We start from the raw sequence: 12,306 nt of genomic DNA on the forward strand, positions 1-12,306 counted from the left end.
GTACATCCGTCGTAATGACCATAGCGATCTCTGCGTTTGCGCATTGTGTCCGTGATCTTTTCACTCATAAAGTAGATGTTTATTCTTCTCTTCTAGTTATTATTATTGTACTACATCAGGAGCTTCTTAATTGGAAGAAACGGAATATACCCCTAGCTATACCCTGACAAATATATCGAGCTATCTTATCTGTATCATTTGTGATATAGTGTCCATCCAATCTACTGGCTATTATGTCGTACAGTAAATATTCTATGAGGAATGTAACTTATTTTGTTGATCCCACTCTTTGATACCTTTATGATGCGATAAGAAGCTTCTAATATATTGCTTCTACTTCTCCCCCGTGACTAAGTGGGCGAAGATGGAAACTTCAAACATAACGAATTTTTTTCTCAGTCGACCTAAAATACATTTAGTTAATTTGCTAGAAAATAACTTTTGACGTTAAAAGAGCATACAGTGTAAGAAGAAAAGGAAACGTCTTGAAAGGAAAATTCGGATGTTTATTTTGACAGTCCTGTCACCTATTAGGCATGAGCAAGGCATGCCTTATGAGCGAATTTAAAATTAATTGTAATATTCTGCATATTGCCATATAATACATGTTAAATAAATTTATATCCAGGCCTGGGTAGGAAAAGTTAGTTGTTAACAGTTCTTAAGATCATACAGCCGTCCTCTCTTCAGAAATAAAAATCACTTCCTACAGGTTTTCTTATTTTGTAACTAGATATATTTTGTAACATGCATTTGCCCGCTGTCATTAATTAATCAGAGGTTGAGGATTGATATTTCTTGTTGTTCCCCAGGATTCTTTGCATAGTACGAAATCGTCATTCCTGGGGCGCCTTGTGAATTGTTAGTATGCAACCAGCTGAACGGGTGTGGTCAGAGGGTCACAGTCCAGTGGGCTGCGCAGCTCAACGAGGTGCAAACCTTTCTGTGCAGGGGATATTCCACAAGCTTCAAAAATAATCCCTATGGAACGCAGGCGAATATATCGCAGGCAGGTAGTGGTTAAATGCCGGGTGTCTGTGAATAACCAATTGCGGTATAACTTTCGAAACGTAATCGGGAAATGTGAAATAGAACCTTAACTGCCTGCGTGACAGTGTCGAATGCTCTACCGGTATTATTATTATTATCATCGTTATTATTATTACTATTGTTACGGAGATTCAGTGGTTGGCAAAGGTGAAAGAAGGTGCGGGCATGAATGGGTCTACCTAATACAATCAAATTATTATTTAAAAGCTTTAAGAGTCAAAGTTATGTTAATTTTTTCTATCTTTAGGTTTTCTTTTCAGAAATTACATTTTAACAATCAATTCGTTTAGCGAAAACAGGATTTCAGTTACAGAAATAGTTAGTTAGATCAGGTACGACGTAGGTACAATCAAAAAAACATATTCAACAAGTAACACATTAGGAACCTGAGCTTGCCGCTCTTTAAATTGACAATTTTCAAGAGCACTGAAGCTCCTTTCTAACACACTCAAGGAGATATACGTCCCAAATTCTTTTTACAATGTACCATTCTTCCAAGAGCACTTATGCTCAACCACAACGTTACCGCCTTCCAAAAGACATCATTTAACCATCGAAAGACAGAGAGCGTCTTTGCGCTATGAAAACTTCACGATAGGACACCGAGTTTTTAGAAAGGTCCAGGCCTACCATTTAAAATACCATTTTAGATACACAACAGTCTTACTACTTAACCTTAAAGAAAGGAATTGAATGATACAGGGGTATCGAATACCCATTCTACCGGGCCTTTGAGGAGAACAAGAATACAGGTGGTAATTACTGGCCCAAACTTCAAAAAGATGCAGAGGCGGACACTTGAACTCCTAGAAATTTACATTTGGAAATTTAAAAACCTAATTGGTCTCGCTGCTCGACGTTACAGAGGCTAATCCCATACTACTGAGGTGACTAGAAGGAGAAAATTTAAGTAACAGGCAGAAAAAGGTTACGAAATCATAGTCACCTAGAAAACAAGTTGATGGGGAACTCGAGAGGGTGACACACTCTCTATTGCCGAATTTCGGCTAAGTTTATAGGCTAGTTTAGAGATTTACATTTGAAGACGAAGTTTACTTTATTGAAGATCGGAAACTTAAAGTTACATTCCTAAAGACAGGAAATCTTCCCCTCGGGTTGGCTTTCTGAGGCTATCACCTATTTAGAACATGGCTGCCATTACCTTATTGCGCTGCACTATTAGCACATACTCACTACACTCGACAATCAAGAAGACAAGGTAGCTCGAAAATTGCCAGCTTTTATACCCGAGAGGAAGGTTCGAGTGGGATCTGGACTAATGCCCGATCCCCCTCCCCCCCCCCCCAGATTTTTGTTGGATAATTAATTATGTAGAAGAAAGCTCTGATTGGTTGAAAATTTCCAATTGGTTAATTTTGAAGTTGGCGGATGAGATCGAAGTGTTGACAACTGTGATACACAAAATACAAAAATTAATCAACTCAGTGTAGTAAACCTTAAAATAACAAAACACTTTTTCACTTGAGTAGCGGCATCTATTGACCAACGTTCAAACTTCTTGCAGTAGTTGTTTCAAGTTTTAAGAGTAAGATGTCAGTTCACAAGGCGCTTGATTTGAATGAACGTGGCATGTGTACCCTCGCCGAACAATTATTATTATTATTATTATTATTATTATTATTATTATTATTATTATTATTATTATTATTATTATTGGATATAATATCCTAAATACACCCAGTACCTAAAATTAATATTATCAGTTAATTTAGAGGTTGCAGACGGTTTTCCTCAAAGGAGTGAATAATTAAAATTTACATGGAAAATAAATCAATAATCTTTCAGAATAGAACAGCAGTTGATGGAAATGCGACTCTATTGTTATTAATTGTTCTCTGACTCGGACATACCACGACCTCAAGCCTTAGAGTCATGATTGTCTGAGGGAAAACTATGAAGGTAGTGTTACGCTATAACTTTAGAATACAATTTCCTCAATGTGGAGGCTGTGCCTTAATTAAGGTCACGGCCGCTTCCTTCCCACGCCTAGCCCTTTCCTATCCCATCGTCGCCATAAGACCTATGTGTGTCGGTGCGATGTAAAGCCAAGTGTAAACAAAAACTCATTCTATAGCACTAGTAGTTCCTATTGATCTATCCCATTAATTTATCTGGTCTTCTTTGTTTTAGGTAAGAGATGTTGGAGTTTTCCCCGTCTGTTCTCCGTTCTGTTGCTTTTTTCGATGTCGCTTGTTCGTCTTGTGTGTTCCAACATCTTATCGGTGAGTTCCATGCCTTAACTGGGTATCGTGTACATATTTATTGACCCTATAATGTTCTGGTTTGTTAGGCTTATGTTGTGTACGTAATGCTCTGGCAAAACTGCTTCTCATTTTAACTTCTTTATCTTAGCGATTAGAAATCAAGTGACTTGCAGAACCTGGATTTTCGTGAAGTAGTACGTCAGAATTCAAAACAGAATTATTTTAGCTGCTAACGCGTGTCTTATAGCTGACTTCGGACATTTAGAATGCAAACTAATTTGGTTACGATTAAGTGTCGTCTACCCCGTTCATTCGTTATGTAGCAAGATAACATACATTCTTGGGGTTGTGATTGGCGCACCCCTAAATTTTATGCAAGACGCATAGCATAACTATTGTGTGGAATAGACTAGTTACCCGCTTCTGTAAGTTTGCATTCTAACCTATTACGGCCTAAAATTTCAGTACTTATAGCCCACACAACCCCTGCAGTGTCTGCAACTCTCCATGCATAGCCGTAGGTAGGCGATGATTGTTACAGGACTAACAAATTTTCGTTTTAACCTAATATTGCGTGAAAAACTAGGCTCTAGTGATCAGCTTTATATCAAATTAGGAAGTTACTGAAGAAAGTAGATATTTCTGTCATGTAAGTTACACTAAATAATCTTCTTTTGAGAAGCGCCGGCTTCAATCAACACCGTGTATAAATTAATCGTAAATACGTCATGTTGATAGCCTTCCCTTCATCGCTTAAGACGCCTTCTTTTTTGAGGGAATATTCTTCGTTTATTTTTCTGATTAATATTTCGAACAAATATACATTATTTTGTTCTGTAGCCGGGTTGATTGGCTTAGACGGTTGAGGCGCTGGCCTTCTGATCCCAAATTGGCAGGTTCGATCCTGGCTTAGTCCGGTGGTATTTAAAGGCGTTCATATACGTCAGCCTCGTGTCATTAGATTTACTGACACGAACTCCTGCGGGACAAAATTCCGGCACCTCGGCGCCTCCGAAAACCGTCGAAGTTAGTGGGACGTAAAAACATTAACATTATTATTTTTTCAGTACGGTCGCAGACTTGAACGGAACTATGCCCACGACGAGAGTAAAGGAGGAGGTACTCCTGGGTATGAAGAATATATATTCGCCAGTTTGCGTTCCATAGGGATTACTTTTTAAGCTTCAGTAATATCCTCTGCACAGAAAGGTACGCATCTGCTCTCGAAGTGCAGTGTAATCCACTCTGCTGTGATCCTTTCACCGCGCATGTTCGGATGGTTGCATACTGACAATACACAAGGCGCTGTATAATGGGAACCCTCGGATACTTCTGGTTTTACATCTTTCTTTCTTTCTTGTTATCGTTTATTACGTATATTACATACATTGAGCCTTACATCCTATATTGAGAAATGCTTTAAAAGGTACATATAAAAGGATGTCCCAAAGGTATACATATAAAAAGAGAAAATAAATGTTAATATATTAAAATTTATGTAATCGCTTCCTCGCAATTACTCTAACATTATCTCTGTCTTTACTTTGCCGTCAAGGGCAATCTCCAATTGACGAAAGTTGCAAAATAAATAATATTATAAAATGAAGTCCCGTAGGGGTGCTTGTGTTTATGCGGGCTGTCAATGATGAGATTAGAACTCATCTTGCAATGCAGGTGATAGTTACGCCGCATCATTACTGGACTAAATTCAGAATTATCCCTTGCTCTCAAGTTTCGCCTTATATAAACGTGCCCATCGTCATTGCGATCCTTTTATCAGGCATCCTGCGTCATCGGTATTGACAAAGGTAAATCATTTGACACATTTTTCTTCCCTAGTCAGATTTCTCTTGTAGCTATGATACACATAGTCTTAGCTCATGTACTGTAGTTAACTCTGTTCTAGATTCCATTCTACGAGGTGCGTGTTACCTCAGCAAAGGACGCTAGCTACATTGTGGGAATTCTGCGGCTTAGCTAGAGAGAGATACAAAAGTATTCCCATAACTTCACAGATGTTAGCGCAACTTCTTGTAATCCCTTGTGAATTGTGGTAGGATTTCGCTTCGCATGCTGTTCTGCTTCTGTGGACATGTATTTCATTTTGAATAATTACTATTAGTGCTATTTAGCACTGTCTTGCGTTGGAACGACTGTCCTCTAAGAAATAACCTGTGTTAATAATAATAATAATAATAATAATAATAATAATAATAATAATAATAATAATAATAATCTTTTGAACTTGGCCTTCGAAGGACCATGTAACGTAATCCATTCCACTTATTTGCGTTATTTAATGCCCGCTTCTTTTCTTGCTCGCCTGTAGTTTTTCATTCGTTTGCTTTGTTATTTCCTCCGTTCTTTCGTCCAGATGTAATTTTTTTTCCTTCTCCTGGAGACCTTTAAAATCCTATGTTAACCTTCTAAAAGTACTTCTGTCCTGTATTTTGTCTTCAGTTATCCCCATTTCTTCCATGTCTTTCTTTCTCCCCTGATTGCCATTCTGACCCCTGTAAACGTGTTTAGAAATTTGAGTTTATTGTCGTCCATCCTTATTATGCGGATCAAAAATGTAACTCTCCTGTTTCTAATTGTTTCAGATATATTTCTTGCTTTCTTCGCTCTTAGTGGATCTTCTCAAACAGTGAATCATTTACTGATCGACTGTGCCGTATTCGGAAGGACAAGAATCGATCCTGAGTATCACTTAAAATAAATAAATAAATAAATAAATAAATAAATAAATAAATAAATAAATAAATAAATAAATAAATAAATACATAAATAAATGAATAAATAAATAAATAAATAAATAAATAAATAAATATCTTCCTTTTTCCTATATCTAAACCCTCGTTTTCCTGATTTCAGTGGTCCCCAAGTGTTTCTCCCGATCATCCTCTCCTCTCTCTCTCTCTTCAATTTCACCTAATTTTATGGTATTGATACAATCCATACATTCTTCTCCTTCTTGTTATTATTATTATTATTATTATTATTATTATTATTATTATTATTATTATTATTATTGGGTACTTGACGCGGTTAGGCCTAAAGAAAGAACTACGTGCTACCTCAGTTTGATTTTTTTTCAACATTTTTGTCATGTTCTTATCCTAATACGGTTATGAGGCGAATAAACAATTCATGTTGAAACGGATTACGTGATTAATCTCAACATGTTAAGGGTTTACTGCAAACTATAACATGAAAATGCAGATCTGTTGTCGACAGTTTAGGCAGCGTCATCCGACAAAGTGATTGGATGGCGGCTTTTTTTTGGTCATATATTAATATTTTTTTACAATTCATTCACCGTTATATAGACAATTTATCGTGGAATGGTAAGAGCACGTGTGCTACTTTCGCGTATGTTTCTCCCAAAAACTGAGCAGTTTTGTCGGGAGGGACCTTTGAGCGCTAAGCTCTTTACAAAGAATGGCGTGAATAGGTGATTGTGACATTAAATAAATGGCTTGTTCTCTCACTGAGAATTCAACACGCCCGGAAATATATTGCAGAACATACGTTAAAGGAAAGAATAGTGTTAGGGTACTGCCGTAAAAGAGAACTGCTTGGGAACACCCGTCATCACAGAGTGAGACCAACCTTAGACTTAGCCTCTGCACTGAGAGATTCGAAGTGGAGAGTTTGTGAAGACGTACACTATCTCTTCCACGGGGTCTAACAGAAGAGCAGATATTGTTGCCATCCACCAGCAGACTCGAACAGCTGTTATTTTTGATCCAACCGTCCGGTTCGAAAGAAAATTATCCCAGGTCAACGAAGTTGATCAGGAAAAGAAGGGCATTATTAACTATGCATCCCATATCTGAGTGAGAGACATAACATTTGCCCGGAAAACTGGTCTGTGATAGCTCTACTATATGGAAGCAGAGGCAGTGTACCTAAGAATTCGTGAGAAATCCTGAAAAAGCTTGGAATCCAGCACACGACTCTGTAAAAAAATAATAATGGCCATTTTAAGAGAGTCGGCGACAATTATAGATCGTCACTTGTACTACTCATAAATAATAAATTGTTTACCGTTTCCTTTCCTTACAGTCATTTTAATATTTTCTGTTATCATCGTCTAAATTGTAAAAAATCAAGATTCATGTAGTCAATGACGTTTGTGAACTGAGGTGTTTGAAGAATGTCACGATAAAGCGCAGCTCATCCTTCACAACATAGAGCTACCGTAGTCACGCGATCTGAATGGAAAAATGGACCAGTTTCCTCAAAATATGACAGCCTCACGTTGCGGTCAATGCTTTAGATCGTGAATTCGAACTCCACTATCTTCACACCAGGCTAATGCTGGGGATGTACCTCAGTTGAAACAGTGGCCACTTTTTTAGGAGTTCTAGCTGTTTCTCATCCCATCGTCGCCGAAAACCTATCTGCGTTAGTCCGACGTTAATCTGGTAGCAGACAAATGCTGGGGCTGTACCTTAATTAAGGCCACGGCCGTTTCCTTCCCACTCCCAGCCCTTTCCTATCCCATCGTCGCCATAAGACCTATCTGTGTCGGTGCGACGTAAAGCAAGTGGCAAAAAAAAATCTGGTAGCAAAACGTTCGAACAGCGCTGTGTGGAGGTCACGTGAAAAGTTATCGTTGTCCAAATATGAAATTTTCTTGTTGACATTTTATTTCTTTCGAGTTCCAAATTATTGGAGCCCTGATGTTTAGGCATTGATAGGTGAGAATGCAAACTTACTAACGCGTGTAGCAAGTTTATTCTAGCGCGCACAACAGTTCTGCTGTGAGATTTGCATAAACATTAGGGGTTTGCCTATTAGAATCCCTAGAAATTATGTTACTCTCGCTATCTCAGAGGGACTGTCAGGATCAGTTATCGCGCCGGATAATTAAAAATGATACGAGAGGTACAGACAGTTATGTTTGTTTCGTAAATCTTCACCAGGTATATAAAAGAGTCAACAAAGACAAAGTCACCTCCGTACAGGCCATGAAGGCCCTTGGAGGAGTGGAAGGTAAAGGCTTCCACCATTGTTAACCGCAGCACGTGATGGGTAGAGTGGTTAGCTCTACGCCCGGCCGCCTTTGCCCCCAGGAATTAACCTGGTACTCATTTTGGATGTAGGCTGAGTGAACCTCAGGCCCATATGCACCTCCGGAAGTGGCAATCCCGTTTCTTAAATTTTACGACTTCCTGATGGGGATTCGAACCCACGTCCTTCCGGGCGAACCGAGCACGCCTTTACCGCCTCGGCCAGGCAGCCCCTATATAAAAGAGTACCGAGGGAAAATATGTTCGCTGTAATGGGGGACTGTACGATCAAGTGTAGATTATGGAAAGCAGTCATTTACATTTATTTTTACAGTTACCGACCTCAATAGCTGCAGTCGCTTAAATCCGGCCACTATCCAGCATTCGGAAGAAAGTGGGTTCGAGCCCCACCGTCGGCAGCCCTGAAGATGGCTATCTGTTGTTTCCCATTATCACGTCAGGCAAATGTTGGGGCTATACCTTAATTAAGGCCACGGTCCCTTCCTTCCCATTCCTGCCCTTTCCTTTCCCATCGTCGCCGTTGGACCTATCGAAGCAAGTTGTAAGTCTCATTTTTACAGTTAGTCTGCAGTGAGAATTGACGATAGAATGGGTTCTGGCTTCAAGGTACTTACAGGAGTTAGACAACCGTAACAAGTTCACCTTTTTTTTTTGCTAGGGGTTTTACGTCGCACCGACACAGATAGGTCTTATGGCGACGATGGGATAGGAATGGCCTAGGAGTTGGAAGGAAGCGGCCGTGGCCTTAATTAAGGTACAGCCCCAGCATTTGCCTGGTGTGAAAATGGGAAACCACGGAAAACCATCTTCAGGGCTGCCGATAGTGGGATTCGAACCTACTATCTCCCGGATGCAAGCTCACAGCAGTTCACTTTTTATTCTATAGCTGAAAGGTATAATGTGGCAGCGAGATATTCAGTTAGGTAGAAATGTAGTAGACAGTCAAGGTTTAGCGTGTCGCGGGTTCGATTCCCGGCCGGCTTGTGGATTTTAATTGCGTCTGATTAATTCTTTAGTGTCGGGGACTGGGTATTTTTTGTTTGTCCCAACACTTTTCTCTTCATATTCAGATAACACAGCCCACTACCAAACCACCACGGAAACACGCAATAGTGATTACATCCCTCCACTTAAGGAAGAGTATTGGGCAGTAAAACAGATCCAAATCCACATGTGCGATACAATTCGCACTCACAACTCCACAAATGTGGGAAAAGCGGTAGAAGAAAAACAGCTACACGAAGTTATCCTCCTTCCCGCAATGTACTTTTAGAAGAAGGTTTGCATAAACAGTAGGGGGACGGCGTTTCATGTTCCCCTCGTAATCATGCTGCTTTGTGGTTTGTGATTAGACGACAAGTTGCTAGTCTATTAAAACCTCTGATCATTATTGAAGCGTTAAACGATGTCCATTTGTTTTGACAGGCCGGATAACAGATTGTGTTTGCATAGTGCTACCTACCGCTCAGGGAAAGTTTCAACAGGTTGAATGTGTATGCCATCTGTTGGTGACAATCGAAACTCTTTGAAGCGAGTCTTCTGTGCTCATTTGTCAACAGACCGTACAACCAACACAAACTTGGCTAGAATTTATCATCTTTTACTCCGAACAGTTTCGGTTATGTCAAATGTTCTTCTGAAGTCAAGTTTGGACATTTATTATTTTCATGTATTGTAGAAGGAAGTTTATTTGAGTTATTGTTTTTATTGTTGATATTCTTCTTTCTCCAGTATTCCTTCATTTCCTCTCGTAGGACCATTTTGAGCCTGTTTTCTTTTTCTTCCAATCTTGATATCCTTCCATTTTTAACCCTTTCCTTCTAAACATCTATCCTTCTGTTGCTTCTTCTTTTCTTTGTACATTTTTTTCTTTTCAAATCTTCCTTGACTTCATGAATACAGGTTGTCCAAACGTATTTGAAGACCTGTTTGGCTAACCTGTTGTCATCCATTCTGTATAAATGTCCAAAAAATATCAGTCGCCTGTTCCGCATTGTGTCTGTTATTGTTTTTTTTTTCGGTATATTTTATCATTTCTAATTGTTTTCCAGACTTCTGTGGTTCTTAGCGGACCGAATAATTTATGTATAATGTTTCTTTCCAGTATTTCTAATTTATTCAGCTTGTAATTCAGTACTAGACATTACCCCCCTGTGGGTGGGGGACACAAATGAATAATACACACACGGTATCCCCTGTCTGTCGTAAGAGGCGACTAAAAGGAGCCCCAGGGGCTCTCAACTTGGAAACGTGGTTTGGCGCCCACGGGGCCCTTGTGCCAGGCTCCTCACTTTCATCTATCCTGTTCGACCTCCCTTGGTCAACTCTTGTTCTTCTCTGACCCCGACGGTATTAGAGTACTTCATTTTTTCGAAGTGCCGGGTTCTTTCTTTTTCTTATTTTTTCTCTGTGTCTACCACTTGTGGGTGGGGGACACAAATGAATAATACACCCACGGTATCCCCTGCCTGTCGTAAGAGGCGACTAGGGGATGATAGAATCACAACCAGGAGACGACTTGTAATTAGTACCACCACGCGGGGGACATTATGGGGTCGCTTTTACTTGCGCGTAGTACCATTATGTTAGGTAAAAAATAGGTTTGTGATTAGTAGCAATAGAGTGCGCTGTCGCCTTTTACAGTACCTGTGATTAGTTCCACTTTAGGAGCGACCCCTACCGAGCTCGATAGCTGCAGTCGCTTAAGTGCGGCCAGTATCCAGTATTCGGGAGGTAGCGGGTTCGAGCCCCACTCTCGGCAGCCCTGAAGATGGTTTTCCGTGGTTTCCCTTTTCCACACCAGGCAAATGCTGGGGCTGTACCTTAATTAAGGCCACGGCCGCTTCCTTCCCCATCCTAGACCATTCCTATCCCATCGTCGCCATAAGACCTGTCTGTGTCGGTGCGACGTAAAGCCACTAGCAAAAAAAAAAAAAAAAAAAAAAAAAAAAAAAAAAAAAAAAAAAAAGAGCGACACCATGGTTCTGGCTTACCAATGATTAGTAACCACTCTATGAGGAACATCACGGGATAGTACGAGTTCCTGTGGTTAGTCCACTTATGTGATGAACACCTTAGGTTTGCGTTGCCTGTAAATGGCGCCGCAATGTGCGAAACACCATAGGTCTGTATTACATGTGCGAATTTCATTACCTTTGAGTAGTAGGCTACTGTAATGTGTGGAATACCGCGAGTCTAAGCTACTTTTGATTAGTACCGCAGCATGACAAATACCATGGGTCCACTTTCGTAGCGATAAGTACCATTATGAGGGGCCGATGACTTGGATTTTGGACCCGTTTCGACTACAAGCATCACCGATTCAGTATTGTGCTATAGAAGCAGTCCCTTGGTCTGTAATACTATTGTTTTACGTCAGTTTCTGTGAATGTGAGGCATTGCCTGTTGGTTTCGCTGATTGTTTTAAATTCATATCCATCCATTCATTCTTCGCCCTCATGTTTTGAATTCTCGTCAGTGGAGGATTTTGGACTTTTAATTTGTCATTACATTTCGTCTCTTTTCGTACTATTAGGGGCCGATGACCTCGATGTTAGGCCCCTTTAATCAACAAGCATCATCATCATCATCATTAGTACTAGACCTTCACTCGCGTATACGCAGTCCGTTTTGCCTATTGTGCTGTAGTGTTATTATTATTATTATTATTATTATTATTATTATTATTATTATTATTATTATTATTGATAAGAACTGCTCGCATATTTTCTTTAAACAACACTTTATTGTTTGCAGTTTAAAAACTTTTATTAATATCCTAATACAGTACAGATAATTGTCATGCTTTGTGTGATTATTAATGCCTAATTGTAACATTTCGAATCACAGAAATTGTCGTCTTTAAGTTCTCAACGTTAGACTTGACTACATTGTAAAATGTAAACTATTAGATTTGTTTGAGTTCGATGTCACCAATTGCAATGAAATTTTGTATAATGAACACTAACGAGGTCAGACCCTCCCGTTGTTAC

This window comes from Anabrus simplex, chromosome X (genome assembly GCF_040414725.1).
Source record: "Anabrus simplex isolate iqAnaSimp1 chromosome X, ASM4041472v1, whole genome shotgun sequence".
Lineage (NCBI taxonomy): Eukaryota > Metazoa > Arthropoda > Insecta > Orthoptera > Tettigoniidae > Anabrus > Anabrus simplex.